Source organism: Cavia porcellus, unplaced genomic scaffold, assembly GCF_034190915.1.
Source record: "Cavia porcellus strain 051 isolate PalLab524CR breed Dunkin Hartley unplaced genomic scaffold, mCavPor4.1 scaffold_1, whole genome shotgun sequence".
NCBI classification, from domain to species: domain Eukaryota; kingdom Metazoa; phylum Chordata; class Mammalia; order Rodentia; family Caviidae; genus Cavia; species Cavia porcellus.
Window position 1 is genome coordinate 163893950 of NW_026947484.1, and position 20807 is coordinate 163914756.

The 20807-nt window shown below is 51.6% G+C and overlaps 1 protein-coding gene across 1 annotated transcript in view; it reads right to left on the minus strand.

Moving 5' to 3' along the window:
* Window positions 1–20807, minus strand: part of Ror1 (receptor tyrosine kinase like orphan receptor 1) — a 279640-nt gene that overhangs the window by 43959 nt on the left and 214874 nt on the right. The window lies entirely within an intron of this gene.

A 20807-nucleotide genomic window follows, 5' to 3' on the forward strand; every position in this document is an offset into this window, starting at 1 on the left:
CTTTGTAGTCACTTCCAGTTGAGATGTTTTTAGGATGAAAAAGCACAGGTTTGTGAAAAGACAAACATCTTTGGAGAGAGGTGACACTTGCTCCTCCAGTGAGAGCGAGGCACTCCCACAGATTCCACCGCTTTCGGACAACACAAAAAACACATCTCCCAGGCAATTACTCTCCAGGAAGTGCTGGGTGGAGCAAGCACCCCGCGTTGTCCCTCGAGTTGCTGGGAAGCTCTCAGCTTGATGACCTACTCTGCTCCCATCTGCAAAGCCCAGGACCTCCTTGGAACAAGCAAGTGCAAAATCACTTAGTGTTCACATGTTTGACTTAAATATTGACAAAATTTTCATTAGAACATAAGCCCTCAGCTTTACTCATCTCAAATGCCTTTCAGGAGAGTGGCTCCCCCATTAGTGCGACCGCAGTAACTCACGACCCGCTTTGCCAGCAAGAAGACCAAGGGATGCGGGGCCCATGGAGCCGGTGCAGTGTGGCGCGGGCAGCTGTAACTGGTTAGGAAGCAGTGCTGGAAATAGTATTGGGGCTTTCTTGGCAGATTTCTTACGTTATTCAATATGAGCTGCAAATCATGTGCTCGTAGTTATGAAAATGTCAGGAAACTCCAAGTGTTCATGCTTTGTTTGACAAAGCTATTTTGGAGTAGTGCGGGCGTCTGATACTAGGGATGAGGAGGAAGACCTGCCCCACCTGCCCCCAGCAGGCATCGGGAATCGAGGCTCAGGCTCCCGGGGCAAGCCTGGCATCCCCACAGCGCGGTGAGTCCACAATGCGTGCTGAGGTGCTTGAGAGTTGGGAAAACACAAGAAACTCCCTCCCTTCTTGCTTGGTTTGGATCAGCTGAGGTTAAGGTCAGCAGTTTGCAGCGAAGCAGTGCCCACAGGGCCGGGGCGAGGCTAACTTGGAAGACAAGGAGAGAGGAGAAAGGAAAGTGTCTGTGGGAGCAGGGGAGGAGAAAGAGTCACAGGAAGGGGAAAGGGAGGTGAGCTAACACTTAATGAGAACAGTCAGAGTGCATATGTACACCTAGATGCCGTGTTTCAAATTGAGATTTCTACCACTGCTCTTCAGATGCGGGGGTCACACAGACAAGGGCTCCACCACTGGGCGATGCCCCAGCCTCTCACATCCTGAGTAGATACATAAAGACCACCCTTTTAAAATAGTGGTTGCTCTGGAAATTTTAAAAGATAGAAGCAGTAAAGAGAATTAAAATCATCTACATCCAGAAGCCACACATAGCCACAGTTACCATGGGCACATTGTCACGTGTGGGTACTAACACACCTGTGAGCTTTTTACAAATTGGGGTTATACTAAACATTTGCTTTTTCATATAATATGTTTCCTTTGTAGTATTAAACATCTTCTGAACTACGACTTTGAGTGCCTGCATTTAACTCATAGGCCAATTCTAACTTCTTTTATTCATAAAAATGCTGAAATAAATATCCGTGTATATGAATCTTTACGTATACAAGGTGTTTGCAAAAATTCACAGTCACTGTTATACACGTGTTAGCACACTGGCTTTGTGCACTGTACCGCGAGGTTTGTTCTTCACTTGATAAAGAAACTGACGAGTTGAGAGATTAATCAATTTCCCCAAGAGCTCACAGCTAATTAGACAGCAACATAAGATTCCAATGTGAGTTTTTCCAAGGCGGTTTCATGTCCTGCCAGCACAGTGTTCGCAGTATAAATTCTAAAAATAATGCTGCTTTAAATCTAACATGTCACAAAGAAATCCACTGAGCACAAAAATAAAACGAAAGGAACTTAGAGCAAGACAGTCGGGCACGATTCCCTGCCAGGCAGAATCTAGCCATCAGTTTGATCCTTGACTCTGTTCACCAAACCGAGCTTAGAAAATCTGCAGAGCCCTTGCGGCAGCCTAATAACCACTTTCTAACACGCTTTATTTGAGTGACCGCAGCTCCCCACAGCAGAGCTGCCTCACCCTGCAGGATGGGAGGATGGAAGGGGAGACAGAGGGGAGGGGTCTTCCTCCTGTGCCGTGAGGGTCAGTGTCCCTGGTGTAGTCTACTGCATTGCTGGGGAGGGAAGGTGAGAGACACCTAAACTCTTGGCATGTGCTCTCGGGAGCAAGAGGCACTACAGATCACTTGCACAGGTCAAACTTCCTTAAACATCAGACACCAACTGGCACCAGCCAGTGACCGGACTGCACAGACTCTTCCTTCACCCCGGCCGTCAGAGTCAGGCTGCAAGGGGACCTGACCAGGAGGCGGGCGGGGGGCCTGGCCAGGAGGGGACTCGTGGAGCATGAGCACCTGTTTGAGGAGGCTCGCAGGCGACCTGGGTCCTCTGCTGGACCGGTGCCTGCACTTCCCTCCATATCGCCCGTTTCCAGCACTCATTCATAAGCAGCCACTAGCCACATACCCCAAATCGTTATACAGATTTAAGGCAATCCCGATCAAGACATCGTTAGCACACCTCATAGAGCTAGAGAAAACATTCCAAAATTCATCTGGAAACAGAAGAGAACTACAATAGCAACAGCAGTTCTGGGCAACAAAGGCAAGCCAGGTGATCACAATACCTGACTTGAAATTATACTATCACTACTATGATAGAATCAACATGGTACTGGCAAAACAAACAAACAAACAAAACAAAAACCCAGACCTGAGGGTGAGTGGAACAGATTAGAAGATGCAGACACCATTCCAAACACACTCAGCCACCTTCTCTTTGACAAAGGGGCCAAACATGTTTACTGGAAGAAGGAGCCTCTTTAGCAAACGGTGTTGGAAAAACTGGCTTTCTACATGCTAAAGTCTAAAACTAGATCCAAGCCTATGACCATGCACTAAACTAAAGTGAAATGGATTAAAAGTCTAAATATTAAAGCATAAACACTAAATCTACTGGAAGATAGAGTAGGTAGAAATGTTGGAGATGAAGATGTAGGCAGAGAGTTCATGAATAACACCCAGATCACACAGGAAATACTTCAAAGAATCAACAACTGAGAACTCATCTTATTAAAAAGAATTTTTCACAACAAAAGAAATCACCAACAGAGTGAAAAAACAACCCACAGTGTGGGAAAAATTTTAGCCAGCTGTTTCTCAGACAAAGGACTTATATCTAGAACATATAAAGAATTGAAAAATCAGACCACCCCTAATTCAAAGACCCAGTCCAAACTGGGCATCTGAGATGAACACACACTTGTCAGATGAAGAAATACAAGCAGCAAATAAATATACGAAAAAATGGTCAACATCACTGGTCATTTGAAACAATACTGACATTTTATCTTATTCTAGAAAGAATGATTATCATCAAGAAATCAAGCAATTACAAGTGTGGAGGGGCTGTGGGGAAAAAGGAGCCCTTCTCCACTGTTGGTAGGAGTGCAGACTGTGTGACCACTATGGAAATCAGTCTGGAGAGTCCTCAGAAAGCGAGGATTAGGGTTCCCATTCAACCAATATCTTCCTAGAAGAATTAAATACATCACATTACAGCTATATATGTGTACCCATGTTTATAGCAAAATTTGTAATAGCTAAATCTTGGAAACAACCTAAATGCCCAAGGAATGAATAAAAAAGATGTGGTCTTTTTATACAATTGAATACTAAGCTGGAGAGCAGGATAAATTTCAGACTTTTATAGGTAAATGGATGAACTTGAGACCTTACTCATGAGTGAGATAAATCACACTCACAAGTGTAAACACTATATTTTCTCCTTGGTACAAGGAACTGAAAGAATAAATAAGGATCAAAATGTATAATAGGTATTGTGAAATGGGAAGAAATTGTTCAAAAGGAAGGAGCTACAGTGGAGAAAGAGAAAAAAATACAAGATAGTTACGCAATTAGCTCACTGAGAAAAAAGATTTGTGCTCGTACTATTTGGAGAATTTTAATGCCCATATCTGGTACTCCGAGTAACTAATTTAAAGATAACAATGTATTAGCTATTGTTATTCTCCTAATATGTTGTTATGAAGTTTTGTTTTACTTTTTTTTCATAAAAAAAGCCAGTCAGACAAAGGGCATTTATGGTGACAGTCATGCCAGACACTGTTCCCATCCTTAGGGACATGAGAGTGGATACGGCAAACACTGGAAAGGTGTCCAGTGTACGGAGGATGGACGGGGGCATGGATGGAAGGATGCACAGATGGATAGATAAATGGGTCCATGGAAGAACAGAAGGATGGAAAGATAGAAGGATGGATGGGTTCATGGAAGGAGAGAAAGATGGATGGATGGATTCATGGAAGGATAGAAGGAAGGATGGATGGATGGATGGATGGATGGATGGATGGATGGACTCATGGAAAGATAGAAAGATGGATGGATGGATGGATGGATGGATGGATGGACAGATTGATGAGTCAGAGATTGAACATCAAACTAAGAGCAGAGCATCTGTGACCTTAGGAGGGCATCCTCTGGGCTAGGGCACAGATAGTTGACGGAGAGGAAGGAGTCAATGGTGCCTTCAAAAGTGGCCGGAGGACACTGGAAAATGGCAGTGCCTCACAGGCGAGGTTAGAAGGACTGAGGAGGAAAGGCAGGCTCTTCCTCTTCTGCTGTTCCACACCACCACAACGCATCTCTGCTCCACCTGGTCGGACCGTACGTAGCAAAGGTAGGTTCCTCCTGATTTCCGCATAAGGTGCAGACTCCTCAACCTGGCCTGTGAGTGGCAGGGACTGGGGGCTGATCACCAGGCCTGCTCTGCCCCTAGCTCTACCAGGACTCCTGCCCTACTGTCCCAGGCCTACCAGCCTGGCAGGATGCACCACACAGCTACGCATGTGCTGGTCACAGAGATGCGAGCGGGACGAAGACGGGTCAGCACTCTGTGTAGAAGTGTGGGGGACAAGAGAGAAAAGCTGGGGTGGGGCGGGAACTTGGAAACAAAGGCTGCCCTGTGCACCCGAGTACAGTCAGGAAGAGGGCACTGCAGCCAGCTAGGAGATGAACGCCACTGCAGAGGCCAGGCTCTCGGTGAGCCCAGGGGACAGGAAGCCTCCTCTGGACCACTATCCTGTTAAAGCCTGTCTGCCTGCCTGTCTGTCTGTCTGTCTGTGCATCACAGCAGCTTGGAAATTCAGATAGGTTCTAAAGAGAGGAAGCCCACAGCGGCCAGCACAGGCACGGGTGGAGAAGCAAGGTGGCCATGGGGACACATGTGGGGTGGGGGCACCGCGATGTCACTGTGGCGGCCAGGCCCCCAGACCCCTGCGGTGTCCTCTGCCTGCGCTGAGGTTTGGACGTGGCCAGCCGATGGCAAAGTGGGCGGTAGGGCAGATGCACTGCACGCTCTGCCCCTAAAAGGTAAAATATCTCATTAATATTTTCATATGGTCATATCTTGGCGTGACATTTTGGATCTTGGTTTAAGTAAAATATAGTATTAAAATTAATTTCACTTGCTTTGATTTTTTAAAATGTATGTGTGTGTGTGTGTGTGTTTTAAAGCTTAACATTACCTATGTGCTTGTAGCTTCCATGGTATTTCCCAACTGCCATGCTGCAAGGCATGGTCAAAAAGGATGGTCAATTAAAAAATCTGAATTACAGTAAAACACACATTGCTATGAATCTCCCTCAGAAGCGTGCCCTGCCTGCGCACACGCAGCCCATGCTCTTCTGCAGTCTTCTTTCCTGAGTGTCCTTAGCTGTGGTGCCCTGGCTGCTTTGATGTCCTGAAATCAAGACATTTTCCTTTCTTGCTCTTCTTGACTTTGGGGAACAGCGGGAAGCAGCACGGAGATAGAGCCAGTGGGCCGAAGCAGGAGACACACGGCAGGGCTCCGATGGGCCTTTCTGTGGGAGTCATCTGGCGGCAGCAGCTGTGTTTCTGATCACATCTCATGAAGACACCCAGGAAAGAGCACTCTGCAACTGCTGCGAGCATGGCGGGAATGTGGGATGAGGGTCTGAAGGGGGAGAGAACATCTGGAAGGGAGCCGTGGCAACGAGTCCGCTCTCTGATAAATCTTTAAAATGTAATCATTCACCGTATGCTCTGCTCACCCCTCCTACATGGAAAAGGTCGCCTGTATCCTAAAACTTTGCTTCTAGAAGGTGCTTGTTCAAAAAAGAAAAGTGGCATTTGAGAAACTAACGCACAGTGTCCCAGAGCAAGGGCTTTTCATTCCAGTGCTGTCTTTGTCTCTCCTAGCCTTGGCCTTTGTGATCTCTTGGTCACCTTAGGCACCCAGTGCTCCATTTCCACACACCTCATAGGGCTGTTCTCACAGGGTCTCACTGCGAGCCCTGGACATGGATATGGGGCAGCACTGGACTGCTGACCTGCTGACCCCCACAGAGAGCCCCGTTGAGAGCTGGGAGGAAGGTGGGTAGTTTCACTACCTAGGGCAACTCTCCTCTGCACCCGCCGCCTCGAGGAAGAGTTCCATCAAGTGTGGGGGGCGGGCCTGCTGGGAATGGCAGTAAAAGGGGAGCCACATGCCCTTGGGATACAAAGACCAGATGTCAAACTCCAACGGGGCCCCATGCCACCCACCCGGAGGCTGGGGGCAGGAGGCGGCTCCCCGAGAGGACAGGACACAGCACTCTCAGCGTGGGCTTGTGAGGTGCCCTTTTCACCTGGCCCTGGGACACGCCAGGCTGAGATGGACCATCAGGGGATGCTGGCCGAGGAGCACAAAGGTCCCCTGGGTACTGCTGTCACTCCATGATGTCACCTGGGGATCTGAGAGCTGTACCTTTGTGGGTCACCAGACAGAAATCCTCCTGGAGTGGACACAGCCAGGAGCATGGCAGTGTCCACCCCAGGGCACAGAGGGCCACAGCTGCTGGTCATGCTCCCAGCCCTGCTCGATTCACAGGCAGCAAGGTATTTGTGAACCCCACACACCATCTCTGAAGGGAGCCACAGAGAGAAGCCTGGACTCTCAGAATGGTGTCCATCTCTTCTCCGTCAGTGCTGCCTCTGCTTGTGTTGATTACGCAATGCCAAAGTCACACTGGACAGAAGGTCTAATGTGCGTGTCTGTGATTTGTATGGGGACAGAAGGACATGGGTGGATTTTCTGCCTAGGAAGTAGGCTCTGGGTGCGCAGGGTTAGGAGGGACCCAGGCTGCCCTGGGGCCCCTGATGCCCAGCCAAGGTGGCACAGGGTGCTCTGAACCCTGTCGGAGTCACAGCTGTTCAAAAGTGATGTGAGAGGACTTAGCTCAGCGTTGCCCATATCCCAGAGCCTCAGGCGTGCGGCTAGCTGCATCTGGGTGGGGCAGAGGGAAGGACGAATGCTGAAGGGCCAGTGCCTTCCATGGCCTGAGTGGTTTGGGAAAAAGGGATCATTTTTATCATTTCTGCTTCCCTTTGTTGGTTTTCAAAAAAAAAAAAAAAAAAAAAAAAACAATTCCTTTTTGCCCCTTAACCCAAACCAAACTGAGAGCTGAAGTGACTAACACTGCAACGTGAGTTCCTGCCGACACAGCACTTCCCGAGCTTTCTCTCACTGACCCCGGCCCCACCTCAGGGCAGCGGGCAGATGCTTCAGAGATGAGGACAGTGCGGTCAGCGGATGCCCAGCTGCGCGGTGGGAGGGGTGCTCAGTCCCAGATCAGCCGGGGCCGCACCTGTTCATTCTGTTTCTTCCAGACTGCACTTGCTCGGGGCTCTGACTCCCGTCTATTCTCTGCCCACCAAAACCTCAGCAAAGGACAGAGGACAATCACGACTTTCACCTGGTGTAGCCCAACGACAGGGGACTCCCTTAGCTTAAGGAAAAGCTGGGTTATATTCCCTGCCTTGCTAAAAGACAAAAACCCCAAACCAGCCTACAGACCATTGTCCCACTACTGGTCTACTTAGTCCACAGGGTCTTGGGGAGGACACATTCACTTTCCCAAATCTATGGCCCAGAGAGCAGCAGACGTGGCCTCTACCCTCAGGGGACATGACCTTTCTGGAGAAAGAATATATAAAGTTTTTCAGTAACCGGAGAGGTCATGGATTAAGTCATGTAGCACAGAATCCAAGCATCATAAACCAGGCACTGTGGCACACACCTATAATCCCAGTATTAAGGAGGCTGAGGCAGGAGGATCACTGGGAGTTTCAGGCCAACCTGGGTTACATAGTGAGTTCAAGGCCAACATGAACTACACACGGAGGGCCTTTCTCACACAAACCAACCAACCAGTCAACCAAATGTCACAGATACAGGACAGGCATACTCCTCTGGAGGCTGGAGAGGGCTTCCTGGACAAGGTGGACCTTGAGCTTCCTGTTGGTCATGGCAGAATAGAGACCAGTGGCCTGTAAGTCACCAGGTTCTCATCACACGACACAGATGGATGCCAAAGGGAAGAGTAGCTTATACCTTTAAAATGGCTTTTGCTATAGATGCATACTCACGTGTATTACATAGCCCGTCCCTCTGTGCCCCGCCCCCACCCCGGTGCCCGCATGTGATTCCTGGCAAGAGATGATGCCTGAGAATATTTGTCATCTACGAGGCTGGGCCACATGTCAGCCACAGTGACCCTCAACTACCACTGAGGCACTGAGGCCAGCCCTGCCAGAGGACAGACTGCTTTTGTAAAAGGGCTGTTTTTCCCTGAGATAACGGTCGTTAAAAAAAATAATAAAACAGCCTCCTTTTATGTGGCTTTCTCGCAGATGCAGCCTGGCACTTGAAAATCCTGAGTAGTAAAGCTGCCCTTTTGAAAGCTCCTTTATATCCACCACGTGCAGATCCGCCCGGCCAGGGCGCCCCAGCCGGGATGCAGAATCCCTCCATCCGCGGCCAGCTGAGCGTTCAGCGTCACCGCGCATCGAGAAAGCATTTGATCTGTGGATATGGAGCCACAGCTGGGGCCCGGGCATTCACTCCACAGAGGAGCTCGGATTAACTTGAAAGCGCGGTGCTGTGCGATGGTCTGGTTTCCTTAGCGACCAGAGACCGAGAGACTTGCCGTTGCATCACTTTGCTGTAAATCTGGGTCCCCAGGGTGGGACATGTCTGGGGTGTGGGGTGTCCGTCCCCAGGAGGCAAGGTGAGTGGGCGAACACTGCCGTCTTCGATGAGCTCATGGTTTCCATGATCAGAGTCCTGAGTGTGTCCTGGCACACATGTGCATCTGCTCGATGCTCTAAACACACAGCCTTATTTGTGCCCACGAGAACTGTGAGAGGCAGACACTGACCCTCCTGTAAGGTAGATTAGGAGGCCGAGGGTTAGTTTTGCTCACACTGCCTGTGCCCACAGTGACACTCTGCGCACGAAGCCACTTGCCCATGGCGTACTTGGAGCAGAAGCAGGGGCAGGCGCAGCGGCCGAGCCAGGCAGATGGTGGGCCCTTGGCATCAGTGACGCTCAGGTGAGCCTGGACTGTCCTCACGCAGCCGAGGGACCGAGGTGATGGCAGAGGCGGAGGACAATGGCCAGAGTGCCCAGCGGTGGGGCGGGCACTGCTGACCTGCAGGAGCTATCGGCAGCCACACTGCTCTTTCAGGGATCCCAGTCGTCTTATTTTGCCCTAATTCACCCCAACTTAACACAAGCTGGGCTCTATCACAGGAAGCAGCACACAACTGCTTCACGGGATCTCCGCCCTGGGGAGAGATGTGTCCCCTGTCCTAGGACATTCTGTGCAGGGAGAGGGGGGATGAGACGGTGCTGCCAAAGGGTCCACTGCCAGTGCGAGAGGATGACACCCTGACCCCGGCATCACTCTCCAGGGACCTGGGCCACAGAATGTGCTGGATGCCGTTTGAATGGCATCCATCAGAAAGAACAGAGTGTGCCAGTCCAGATGCCTTCTCCCAGGGGACCCCTCAGCACTGTCTGGACCTAGGTGCTGTGGCACAGTGGCAAGGAGTACTCAGCACAGCACCCACCCTTCCCGTATGGGGCTGTAGGGCACCATCTCAGGACTGAGCATCGGAGGAAGCCAGCTGCAATCCAGGAGTGAGATCTGTTGTCGTTTTGCAGGTGCAGGCTTCGTGCAGTGTCCAGGGGCCCTCCGGCCAGCCCTGTGAGCTCCCACAGGGGCCCTTGGGTCTTCTCAAGCCTCCTGCTTTTCTGTGGAGACGCCAAGTTGGGATTCCTCAGAGTGATTCCATCCCAGGCCTCGAGCCACTCTCAAGGGCTTCTAACGGGGGCCCCAGAAGCCACAGGGATGCTGAGAGATTACTGTCGCATCCAAGCAGACACTCTGGTCATCGTTCCAAAGTCCTCCTGCAAACTTCTCCTCTCTCTCACCCTGCTTTTTCTAGATTATGCGGAGGAGGTATTGATCGGGGTTAATCCATCTTCTGGAGAAGAATCCTAGGAGTGGGTGGCCAGTTTAAAAGCAGTGAGACCCTGTGTCCTTACCAGCCACACTGACCTCGAGCTCACTGTACACAGTGTTAGGCTTGGCGGTGGATGTGTGATCTCCGGCCTTACAGGGTGGACCTTCAGAGAGAAGAGATACTTACACAAAAAACCTTAAAACATGAGCAGCACCACGACAAGCACAGACCCCAGACACTGCAGGACCAGAAGGCAAAGTAAGCAAGAGAAGCAGGAGCAGGAGGCTGGCAGGAAGACGGGTCTACTGCGGAGCCATGACCTATCACCTGGTGGCCCTCTGTCCGTGCTACAGGCTGGCCTGGCCTACATAGCAAGGCTGTCCCCAAAACGGGCAAAAACTCACAGGAAGCAACACAACCAAAAGCAATGGCCACCTGCAGCGGTCCCTGGACCGCGCTCACTGGTGAGAGAGCAGGGACTTAGGGAGGCTGCTTCTCTGCGCTCCGAGAGTCAGCACGTGGCTCTCCCGGTCCAGGGTGATGACTGAGATCGCTCAGCCCCTGGCCACCAGCTCCCACTGTCCAAGAAGGCCGGGTTGGGTCCCAGCCCTGCTGCTTGTTGGCTCTGGGACTCAGGGACAGCTCCGCCCTTCACTCTAGGCCCCAGGGGGCGGTGCCACCCACCCCCTATGACACTGAGCACTGTGATGCCTGCCTCAGCCACTGCTGAACCTGCACTGGACAAACCTTCCTCAGAGGTCTCCTTCCATGTGGCCCATCTGTTCTCTGCTGGGCTCCAGGTTCATAGGACACTGCCACCCTGGGAGGGAACCTGGCTCTGCTGCCGTGCCTGGGAAGCCACGTCCTGGGTCACATGTGTTCTGGGCTGCTGGGTTCAGCTGACCAGGGCTTGGAAACCTGTGGCCTTTTCATGGATGAGCCATGCATGAGTGAGTTTTCAGCATGACCCTGGGACTGGCTTGTGGTGGAAAATGACACAGAACTAACTCGGGAAACAAGGGGGGCAGATTTAATCACAGGTGCTTATTCCAAGGGATTTGGTTAACGGGGTCCAAGAACTGAATTCACGTCTCCCCCACTTGATGTCACTTGGTGCAGACAGACACGGAGCTGGAAAACGACCAGCCTCAAGCTGTCCTCTCAGAGCTGCCTGGGCTTCTCCACGGAGCCATAAGGGGCAAAGGGCAGTGTCCTGAGGCAGCAAGTGTCCCCGACTGTGGACCATGGGGGACCTGCAGCAAGCAGACTGGCTGGGAATCCTCGCTTCTTCCTGCCTGTTCTCTGGGACTGCAGGCAGTGACTAAAGCTACCTCTGAAATCCTTTGTGTGGTGAGAACAGGGACCCGGGAAGCTGAATGTCCTCACAGATCCACTTGCCTTTACCTCCACTCACCTTCGGTGTGTAATCTGCGTTTTAGGGAATGCATGAGCTGGGGGCGGATCTAGGATTGAGACGCTGCTGCTGGCACCATGCAGCTCTGCAGACCTCTGGAGGTACCAAAATCCCTGACCTCGGCAGGGAGGAGCCTGCTCGAGGGCTGGCAGATGGTGGTGCAGGGACAGGAATTACAACCAAAGGGGCGTGGACACCGATTTGCCTGCCAAATTCCCGCTCCTAATGCAGAGCGCTCTGGTCTAGGAGATGCTGCTAGTGAGGGAATCTGCAGCCGCAGCAGGACTGAGGCACCCACAGAAGAGAGAGGGCCTGTACCCTGCTTCTGAATGGCCCCTCTCACGCGCTCCAAAGCAGCTACGTGGAGGAAAGGATTTGGATCTGAAGTTATCCGGGCTCACAAAAGCCTGGTGTGGAAGCATTTGTGAAAATGGCCCACAGTCTCTATCAACCCCCAACACACAGTCTCTCAGGACCCTGTGTTTACCGTCTAAGATGCAGGGCCTGTTATAGACCCACTGCGCAGGTTAGAAATCCCCTGTCTTGGTTTCCCGCCTGGTGATACCAGGCAACCATAGCTCGGCCCTCTTGAGGGCAGAGGACCCCACATTGTTTCCTACTAAGACACCCTCAGGCCAAGAGATGAGAATGGGAAGGAGAAGACCCGAGTTCTAACCCCACCGTGCACCCGCAAGGCTGGGCGACCTCCGGGAAGTTGCTTGAGGCCTCTGACCTCAGGTTCTGAGTTGCTAAGTGCAGAAGGATGCTCTTACCCTTCCCGGTCTCTCTCCCACTGAATGGTGTTTCCATGAATCAAATCGGGTTAAGCAGACAATATGGAGGGGGGATGGTTCCACCTTATGATGCTCATTGGAGAATAACAAGCTGCCTCTACTGCTTTGGGTAATGGAAGAATCTCCTGATTCCAGCTGTGCGTGCTCATCCACTCATTCATGAACACTTAAGGGTGTCTGTGCATACCGAGAATCCTGGGGCTCATGGGGCGGATATTTCCACGCGGGTGGGGACAAAGACGAGGGCCTGGGGAGCAGGGTGAGGCTTCCTGGAGGAAGAGGTGTTCAAACTGGGGAAAGTGCTCTCTGGTGTGGGTCTCACTGGCTGGGAGGACTGGAGGGATAAGGTCATCGGAGCTGGAGAGAAAAAGGACAGCACTGATCCGGTCCACCCCCCGCCACAAGATGGAAGGGAGAGAAGGAGGGAGAGAAAGATGGAGGGAGAGAGGAGAGAGGGAGGGATGGAGGAGAAGAGAGAGGGAGGAGTGCAGGGAGGGAGGGGCGAGCAGGCCCCAGGAATCTCTGCTCTCCCCCATGATGACTCCCACGGAGGCTCTGAAGATTTCCTTTCTCTCTAGCACTGGTCCTCAGGCCCCCACTCAGCCACTCTGCAAGGGAGGCAGGTCACTGGCAGCAGTGATTTCACCTGCGAGGAAGCCCCACCTTTTCCCTCTTCGGACGTGACTCGCCCAGGACCTGCTCCCACACCGTCACACAGGCTCCCTGAGCACCCATCTCTGTCCCGGGGCTCTCTGTATACCTGGTCCTTCTGGGGGCCGCACGCGGTGCTACATGGCGTCCCCGAAGGAACAGAAGAGTCTAGGGAGCTGCATTTCAGGGTAGAAAGTGAGGTTGTGTGGCAGATGCTGGAGGTGGAACTGTTTTCTGGAGGTATGGAGTCTGTCCCCGCTTGACTGTGGTCTGAGGATAGGAAATAACACTGGGCCCCTCTCGAGCCCCTTCCTTCCATCATGTTTGTCCTAACACGTGCCAGAAAGCAGACATGGAAATCTGTCGCTCTCTGAGGTTTTCTCTTTTCACCTCGGAATAAGGTCACCAGTGCAGCACCCAGCCGAGGGTCTTGCAGGAGGACCTCTGTGTTCTGTGCTGGCAATGGGAACAAGCATGCAACCCCAAACAAGGAGCCAGGCCCCGGCTGACGCCGTCCTCTTTGCAGTGGGGATGACACTAGCTTGGCTCTCTCAATTGAGCCCCTCTGCAACTCAGAGGAGTCCTGGGTGTGGAAGGCGACATAGGACCTGTCTTCAAAATCTTCAGAGCAGGAAACGGAGCTCAGAACTGAGTCCAGAAGATGTAAATGTAGTCCTAAGTTCCCCATCTGTCAGAGCGTGGAGTGGGCCCAGGGAAGCCAAGCCGAGCGCCATCTCTGCACCCCATTTTCTTCCCACATGGTTCCAGCTCCAGCACCTCATTAGGCTGTGAAGACCATGAGAAACAGGAAGGGGCGAGTGCTGGGGGAATGGAGTCCTGGCTGCTTTGGTGCTAATACTGCACCACAAAGCTGATCCACAAGGTCAGGGAGCTGGGCGGGTGCTGGGCTTCTTGAAGTGAGTGCCTGGAGGGTGTACCCACAGGGTGAGCTGAGGGTGCCAGAGCCAACTGGGAGTCAGGAGCTCAGATCCACAGTGTGCACTCCTGACCCGAGATGTGTGTGGACCACGGGGGCCTGGCGTTTCTGACCTGGCACTTATGGCAAAAAGTGATTTGAAAAAAGATAGCAAACATGATGTGCAAATGAAATGTGTAACATAATTAGAGGAGTCATTTGATTATAAGATGATTGTAGCTTAAACAGGGCCTGACTAGGATCATGGCTGCTGAATTTTTAGGGCTTGTTCCCCGAGAGAACAGGGTTGGCTTCAGAAACAGCTCCTCTGCCTCTCTCCACGCAGGGATTATTTTACTCAGCAGCTTGGAGGGGGTCTGGGAGAGTTGTTTGTAAATATGGGCGAGTGTCATCAGCTGCAGGTGGATGGCTGGCACAGACGGTTAAAAAAAACCAACACGATCTGAACTCATCAAGAAAAGCACCTGATTTGCTGCCACTTAAAATAGATTCTAGAAGTTAACAAAACCACACACAGATCCTTGGGCCCCCAGGTTAAAGCTGAGAAAAGAGGAGAAACAGACAGATGAACTCTCACAGGCACTGCCCGGGGCCGCAGTAGCCACAGCCTTGCACACTGACTTCATGTCCATGTCACGTGGTGGAAGGCTTTGGGGTAGGAGGTGGCTTCCTTCCTCCTTCTGTCCATCTTTTCTCCCGCCCTCCCTTCTTTCTTCCTGAATAACCGGCCCTGGGAGGACACCAGCCAAGCCGGCACTGCTCTTCTGGACCAAGGACACTCAGGGCACCTGATTTTGTACTGTGGGGGGCACCAGGCAGCATATGGGGGCACCTGTGGCTGTGGGAACTGGGGACAGACAGACTGGGACACCCCATACACTCCCTGCCCCTCTAGCTGAGGATCACCCAGGCTCTCATCAGCAGCTCTGAGCCATGGAATGTGAGCCAATGCTGAGAACTCCCTGGCCAGCACCAAACGGCCAGTGCCTGAAGCCACCACACACTGGACACAAAACCCAAGGCCAGCGGGTAGAAGCTCAACATGAGGCTGTACGATACCACCCACACTGGTGGGGACGCTGACCGGATACCCAGGGGTGCTGGAGACCTGGGAAGGAGGGGACAGGACAGGGCCATGGCTGCTGGCCTCCTAGTCCACCGTCTGCACCAGGGCCTGGGGTTTATTTTCCCTCCTTGTTTCATGCTGACAGAATCCAAGATTCGGTTTCATCTAACATTTCACTTAATTGCCTGAAATGTAAAAACTGAACAAACAGACCTGTCGCACGCTCTCCGCACTCCTTGCTGTGGTGCCCTGCGCCGGGCTGTTAAACAGCAGAGAGACGCAGGTGGCGCTCTGCTACCTACTTCGAGGGCAACTCTGGTCCCCTCGCCACCCCACACTCTTCTGGAGCCTTTGTTCTGCTTCCCTCCTCTGGGCTGCCTGAGTCTGGGGGTCTCCCACAGGTCCATAGGAAGTGACCATCGAGCTTAGAGCTTTGCTCCTGGCCTGCTCTGATTCCTGTACACCCTGCCCTGCATGCTGTGTCCCGCCACCCGCACCCTGGCCCTGCCCTGTCCTGCTCCCCCAGCTGCTGGGTGCACCCAGGGGTCACTTCACTCCAGCGCTGGCCCAAAGGGTCCCTTTCGGAGAGGCCTGCGCCAGTCCGGCTAGGAAAAGGTGCAGCCGAATGGGCTGCTGTCGCCTCCAGTGCTGCACCCAGTTCTTCATCACCTCCTCCTCCTCCTTCTCCTCCTCGTCTTGCTCACCTCCGCTTCCTCTTTCCCCTTCCTCCCCTTCATTTCACATTTTTAGCAGTTTTTACAGATGCATGGTCTCATGTAGCAGCGTCATCCGAGCAAAACACATTTTGATCCTTCCCAGCGTCGTGCTCCCTGCCAAGCGGAGGCTGCAGCAGGTGCCCATTAGGTAAGCGTGAGCTGAACCAGAGTCTCCCAAGCCCGTGGGTCAGAATTGCACCCGTGCCCTCTGGGCCGAGGCAATGTGACAGGTTCTTGGGCTTCTTCACCATCTCCTCCTAATCCACTCTGCGCAGCCATGTCTGTGACTGCTTGGTGACTGCTCAGTGAGCATCAAGGCAGCTCCACGCCAGCCTCCACTAGTGAGGCCTGCATGCCCTGTCCCCACACTGTCCTTGTCTTCCTCCCCATGCTCGTGCCAAGTCCTGGTTTCAGGGTTTCCTGCACCTGGACATAAAACTGTGCTGGAGTTCAGTTTTGTGCACAAAGCAGCTGAACTCTCTCCAGGATCTCCGCAGAAGGTGGAAGGAATGGAGCCTTCCTTCCCATAAAACTGCAAAATGCCCTTCCGTGACCCCGAACCTCTCCCTTAACCAGATCCCTCTTTTATTTTGTAAAAGAATGCACTACACACAGGCATCTGGCTTGTAAAAATAAATACAGCGACTGGTTTTCCCAAACTTGGCCTAATCATCACGCTCCGGAAGAGATCCCTCCCCGGGACACGGCGGCTTGCTCTTCCTCAGGCCTGGATGGGCACCTTCGTGGGTGGAGTCCCCAGGGGGACCCCTGAGGACCTCGAGCCAGCAGGGGCTTTGATACTTTTCCAGACAATTTCGGAATTTTACTTAAAAGCAGAATGAAGGGTGAGCATGCTTATTTGTCAAATTAAGTGATATCAATGTGAAATGGTTAGAAATCAAGTCTGTAGACCACGGTCTTAATTATGTTAATAACAAGACACTGATGGACTCATTCCCTAAATCACTGAAGCAGAAGTCCACAGAGAAGACTTTAATTCCATTATTACTGCTACTAAGCATCTCCTGGGACAGTTCTTCAGAGATCCTTCACCTACTGGCAGCTCTGGGAACAAACCCGGGGCCTCACTCTCACTGTGCTGGTTTTTCCACTCAGCTTCACCCTCAGCCCTTTTCAGTAATTTTAATTCAGCTGAATTATAAACCGATTATATTTGGTCTTTATTTTCAGTGACAAGCCCCTAAATTATCTCAGAAAAATAAGCATGTATTACCTGACAGTTTAAATTATTTTACAAATAACTGTTAACTTGTTAGCTAACATTCCGTAAGAAAGATATCACTCAACACTGGGCCAGGCAACCAATTTATTCTCATAATTTCACCATTTAGAACCAACAGGACGCTGAACACTTTGCTTCCGCTGCTGTAACTGCTGCTCTAAGGCAAAGGCTCTGGTCCCAGCCTGGACTGTCCCCCTGGTAGCCTGGACTGTCCCTGGTGGCCTGGACTATCCCCAGGTGGCCTGGGATGAGATCAGAGGCTGAGGAGACCTGGGGCATCTTTCTGAGGCCACAGCTGCCCAGATCTACTGAGCCCTTAGCAGCCAGTCACACTTGGAGAGCTTCCAACAACATTCGATTCTTGGAGCTGAATGCGAGGTCAGCCCCTGGGGCTCTGGTGAGGCTGGCAGCCACCCTGAGCCTCAGTTTCCCGATGTGTGGCACAGGTGTGGTCCTGCCTGCCTCTGGTGGTGTGAGTCCAAGCACTGTGGGCTGAACATGGCTCTGTGGGTTGCATGCACATACCTGCGTGCGAGGTTACTGGAGACTGACGGGATAGTAAGTAACTATGATCCACCGGCTGCTGATCCTGTATTACTTAAGAGTTTTAATGATTAAAATGAAAATCACCTAAATTCTGAAGCCATCCTCCATGACTCAGCCCTGGAAGTTCTGGGTCTGGGTCCCATTTTTCACAGAAAGAGGGCATGACAGTAGGTCAGTGTCTTTGCCCTATTCACTGCAGAAATGCAGACAATCTGCATTGGGTGTGGTGGCATGGGTCTGTCACCCAGCACTCAGGGAGGCTGAGACAGGAGGATTGCAAGTTTGAGCCCAACCAGAGCCAGTTAGCAACTTCGTAAATGGAATTAAGATCTGATCGGCTGGCCTTAAAGTAAGAGAGGGTCCTGATTACCTGGGTGGTACCTGGGTGGGCCCAGTGAAGTAATAGCATCCTTGAAATTCAGACAGAGGCAGACAAGGCTAAGAAAGCACACCAGGCTGGAATGGAAGAGGCCTCCAGCCTGGGAACGCAGCAACAAGGCACAGAAGAGGGTTCTCCTGGATCCCAGAAGGCCCATGTTGGACTTCTGACTTCTAAAACTGTGAGATAGCAAATTGGTTCCAGCTAGCGCTATAGTAATTTGGTCATTAGGAAACTAATTTAGAAACTGACACGAGACCCATGAGATTGCCATCACCGACCTCATGGCTCAGCCCGCCAATATGGCCGGTGTCATCAGCACCAAGCCCAGATTTCAAAGGCAGCCCGGGAGGGAGATTTTTAGCAACATAAGACTTGGCCAGAAGTCTCGGAAACCAAACCAGATGGCGATCTCATGAAGCGGGTCGCAGGGGATTTTACCTCGAAGAATGCTCTCAGATGCTCTCTCTGCAAACACTGATAGCATTGTTCTTGTGCTTCATTTTATGCTCCCTTTGTTCCCAGTATAAATGTAGGCTTTAGAGCAAGCTGACTTCAGCCCGTTAGTGTGAGGTTTATTTAGAATATCTTTATTAGCACAGCTAAAAGATGTAAGGATTAATGTTGGCTCATCCAATTAGAAGCTCTGTGATTTATAGCCGATCACTTCACTTCTTTGGCTCTGGTCCTTTTGTAAAATATTTCATGAGTGCGCTAGACACTCTTTCTCAGATCCCTTCCAGTTTTAAGAGTGTTGAGTTCGGTTTCTTAGAGTAATTCAGACTTGTGGAGGGCAAGCAGTCACAATTAATGTATAATAGACATGTAAATGTGCGCCCAGGGTGAAATGCAAGAGACTGAGCTCACGGAGTTTGCAAAGTGAGCGCAGCCTGGCACCACCATCCAGACGCAGAAGTGGAGGCGCAGGGAGCCTTACGGGAGCCAGGCAGCCTCCTGAGAACCGAGCACGGAACTTCTGCAGGATGAGGGCAAGGCAGCAGAGCGGATTAGAAAAGGGTTGGGGACAGGCTGGGGGGCTGAGGGACCCCTGAGTGCATGTGCATTGCTGGGGGGAGGAGTTGCGGTGTGGTAGAATTCTTCCCATAACCCCCTCCTTCTTCTGTTTTATAAATTGAGGCATCAGATTCATTTTGAGAGGAAAAAAGTTTGCTGTTTGAAAAACTGAAAAGCATCTTGAAAAATACCAGATGAGCTCCTCTGTCCGGGCGTTTCTTGCTCTACATGAGGCCCCGAGAAATGCCTGCTGCTGCTGCAGCCAAGCTGCTCCGGAGCCAGCGGTGGCCTGGACACTCACCAGCCCTGAGGTCATCTGTCCTGGGACAGTGCGGAAGACAGACCCTGCACAGAGCTGTGACTGAGGCACAGGAAGACTCAGCTGACACCAAGCACACCCTCCTACAAGGCAGCACTAATAGCACACAGTAGATGGTGTGGGGACTGTCACAATGCCTGGTGCAAAATGGCTGACAGTCTGTGCTTGAATTGGTGATGGCTTTACCACAGGGCAGTGCTCAAGCACAGGGCTGTCCTGGGCCATCATCCTTCCTGAAGGGGTTGGCCCAGAGCGGAGACACAGACGTCTCCCCAGGGCCTCACTGGCAATGGGTACATCTGGGCAGGACATGTCCACAGGTGTACGGGTCCAGCCTGTGTGGTTGGTGCCTCAATGGGCCAGGTAGCAAATGGCAGGAAAAGAGGGTTCACTTATAAGTAACTCCTTCCAGGAGCAATGTGAAGGAATAAAGTCCTCAGTCTTACTGTAAGTGGAGATCAAACAGATAATGTATGGATCAGTATCAGACACGTGGGGAGGTATTAGAGTTAGTCCAGATGTTTACAATTGTTAAAACAATTCTTTCTGGAGTAGGGTTTTAGGAGGAACTTAAAAATATGACGTTGCCTGTTATAGCTTATATCTAGAGGTCCCCCAAAGCCTCATATACTCATGGATAGGGCTTTAGGAAGTGACTGGTCATGGGTATGTGACAGTGATCAGTCAACTGATGGTTTACCATAGTTCTGGTATGGATGGTGGGTTCACTGAAGAGAGAAGACCCACCGCGGGTGGACCCGCCATGGGTACAGCCAGTGGGCTGGTAGCTTGGATGGAATAACAGGGAAAGAAGCAGGAAGTCTTGCTGCTTTCCGCCTGCCCTGCATGGACTGTTTCCCCTGGCCACGCTGCCATACCTTGGAGTGAGCAAATACAGTCTGAAACTGCTACTGTGAACCAAAACAAAACCTGTCCTCTTTTAACTTGTGGGTATTGGGTGTTTTGTGCCAGGAATGAGAAAGTAACTGAGATACTGCTAAAAACCAACTAGCTAGACTCTGTGGATGAGTCTTGCCTATGTGGTATTTCTCCTTCTCTTTTACAACATTCCTCACAGGACAAGTCCCAGGCATCTCCAGGGATCTTTGGAGTTACCAAGACAACCTGAAATTTAGTCATCATTCTAACTGTCCCTATTTACAGATACAAAAACAAGGCACAGACAGGCAAGTGGCAGGCCCAGTACTCCACCGCACACTGAAGAGGAGACCACTGCTAACCCCCGCCCTCCTGACGCTCAGTCCAAGGTTCTCGCCATGGGGGAGCCCGGCATACTTGGAGGGGACCCTGGGAGCCATCTCTTAGCAGTCACATGATCAGATATAAATTGCTCGGGTGCAAAGAAATTTCTTTCTTTGCTTATTTGTCTAAAGAATATCTGCAGGGAGTGGGGATATAGCTCAGTGACACCCTGAATGCGTA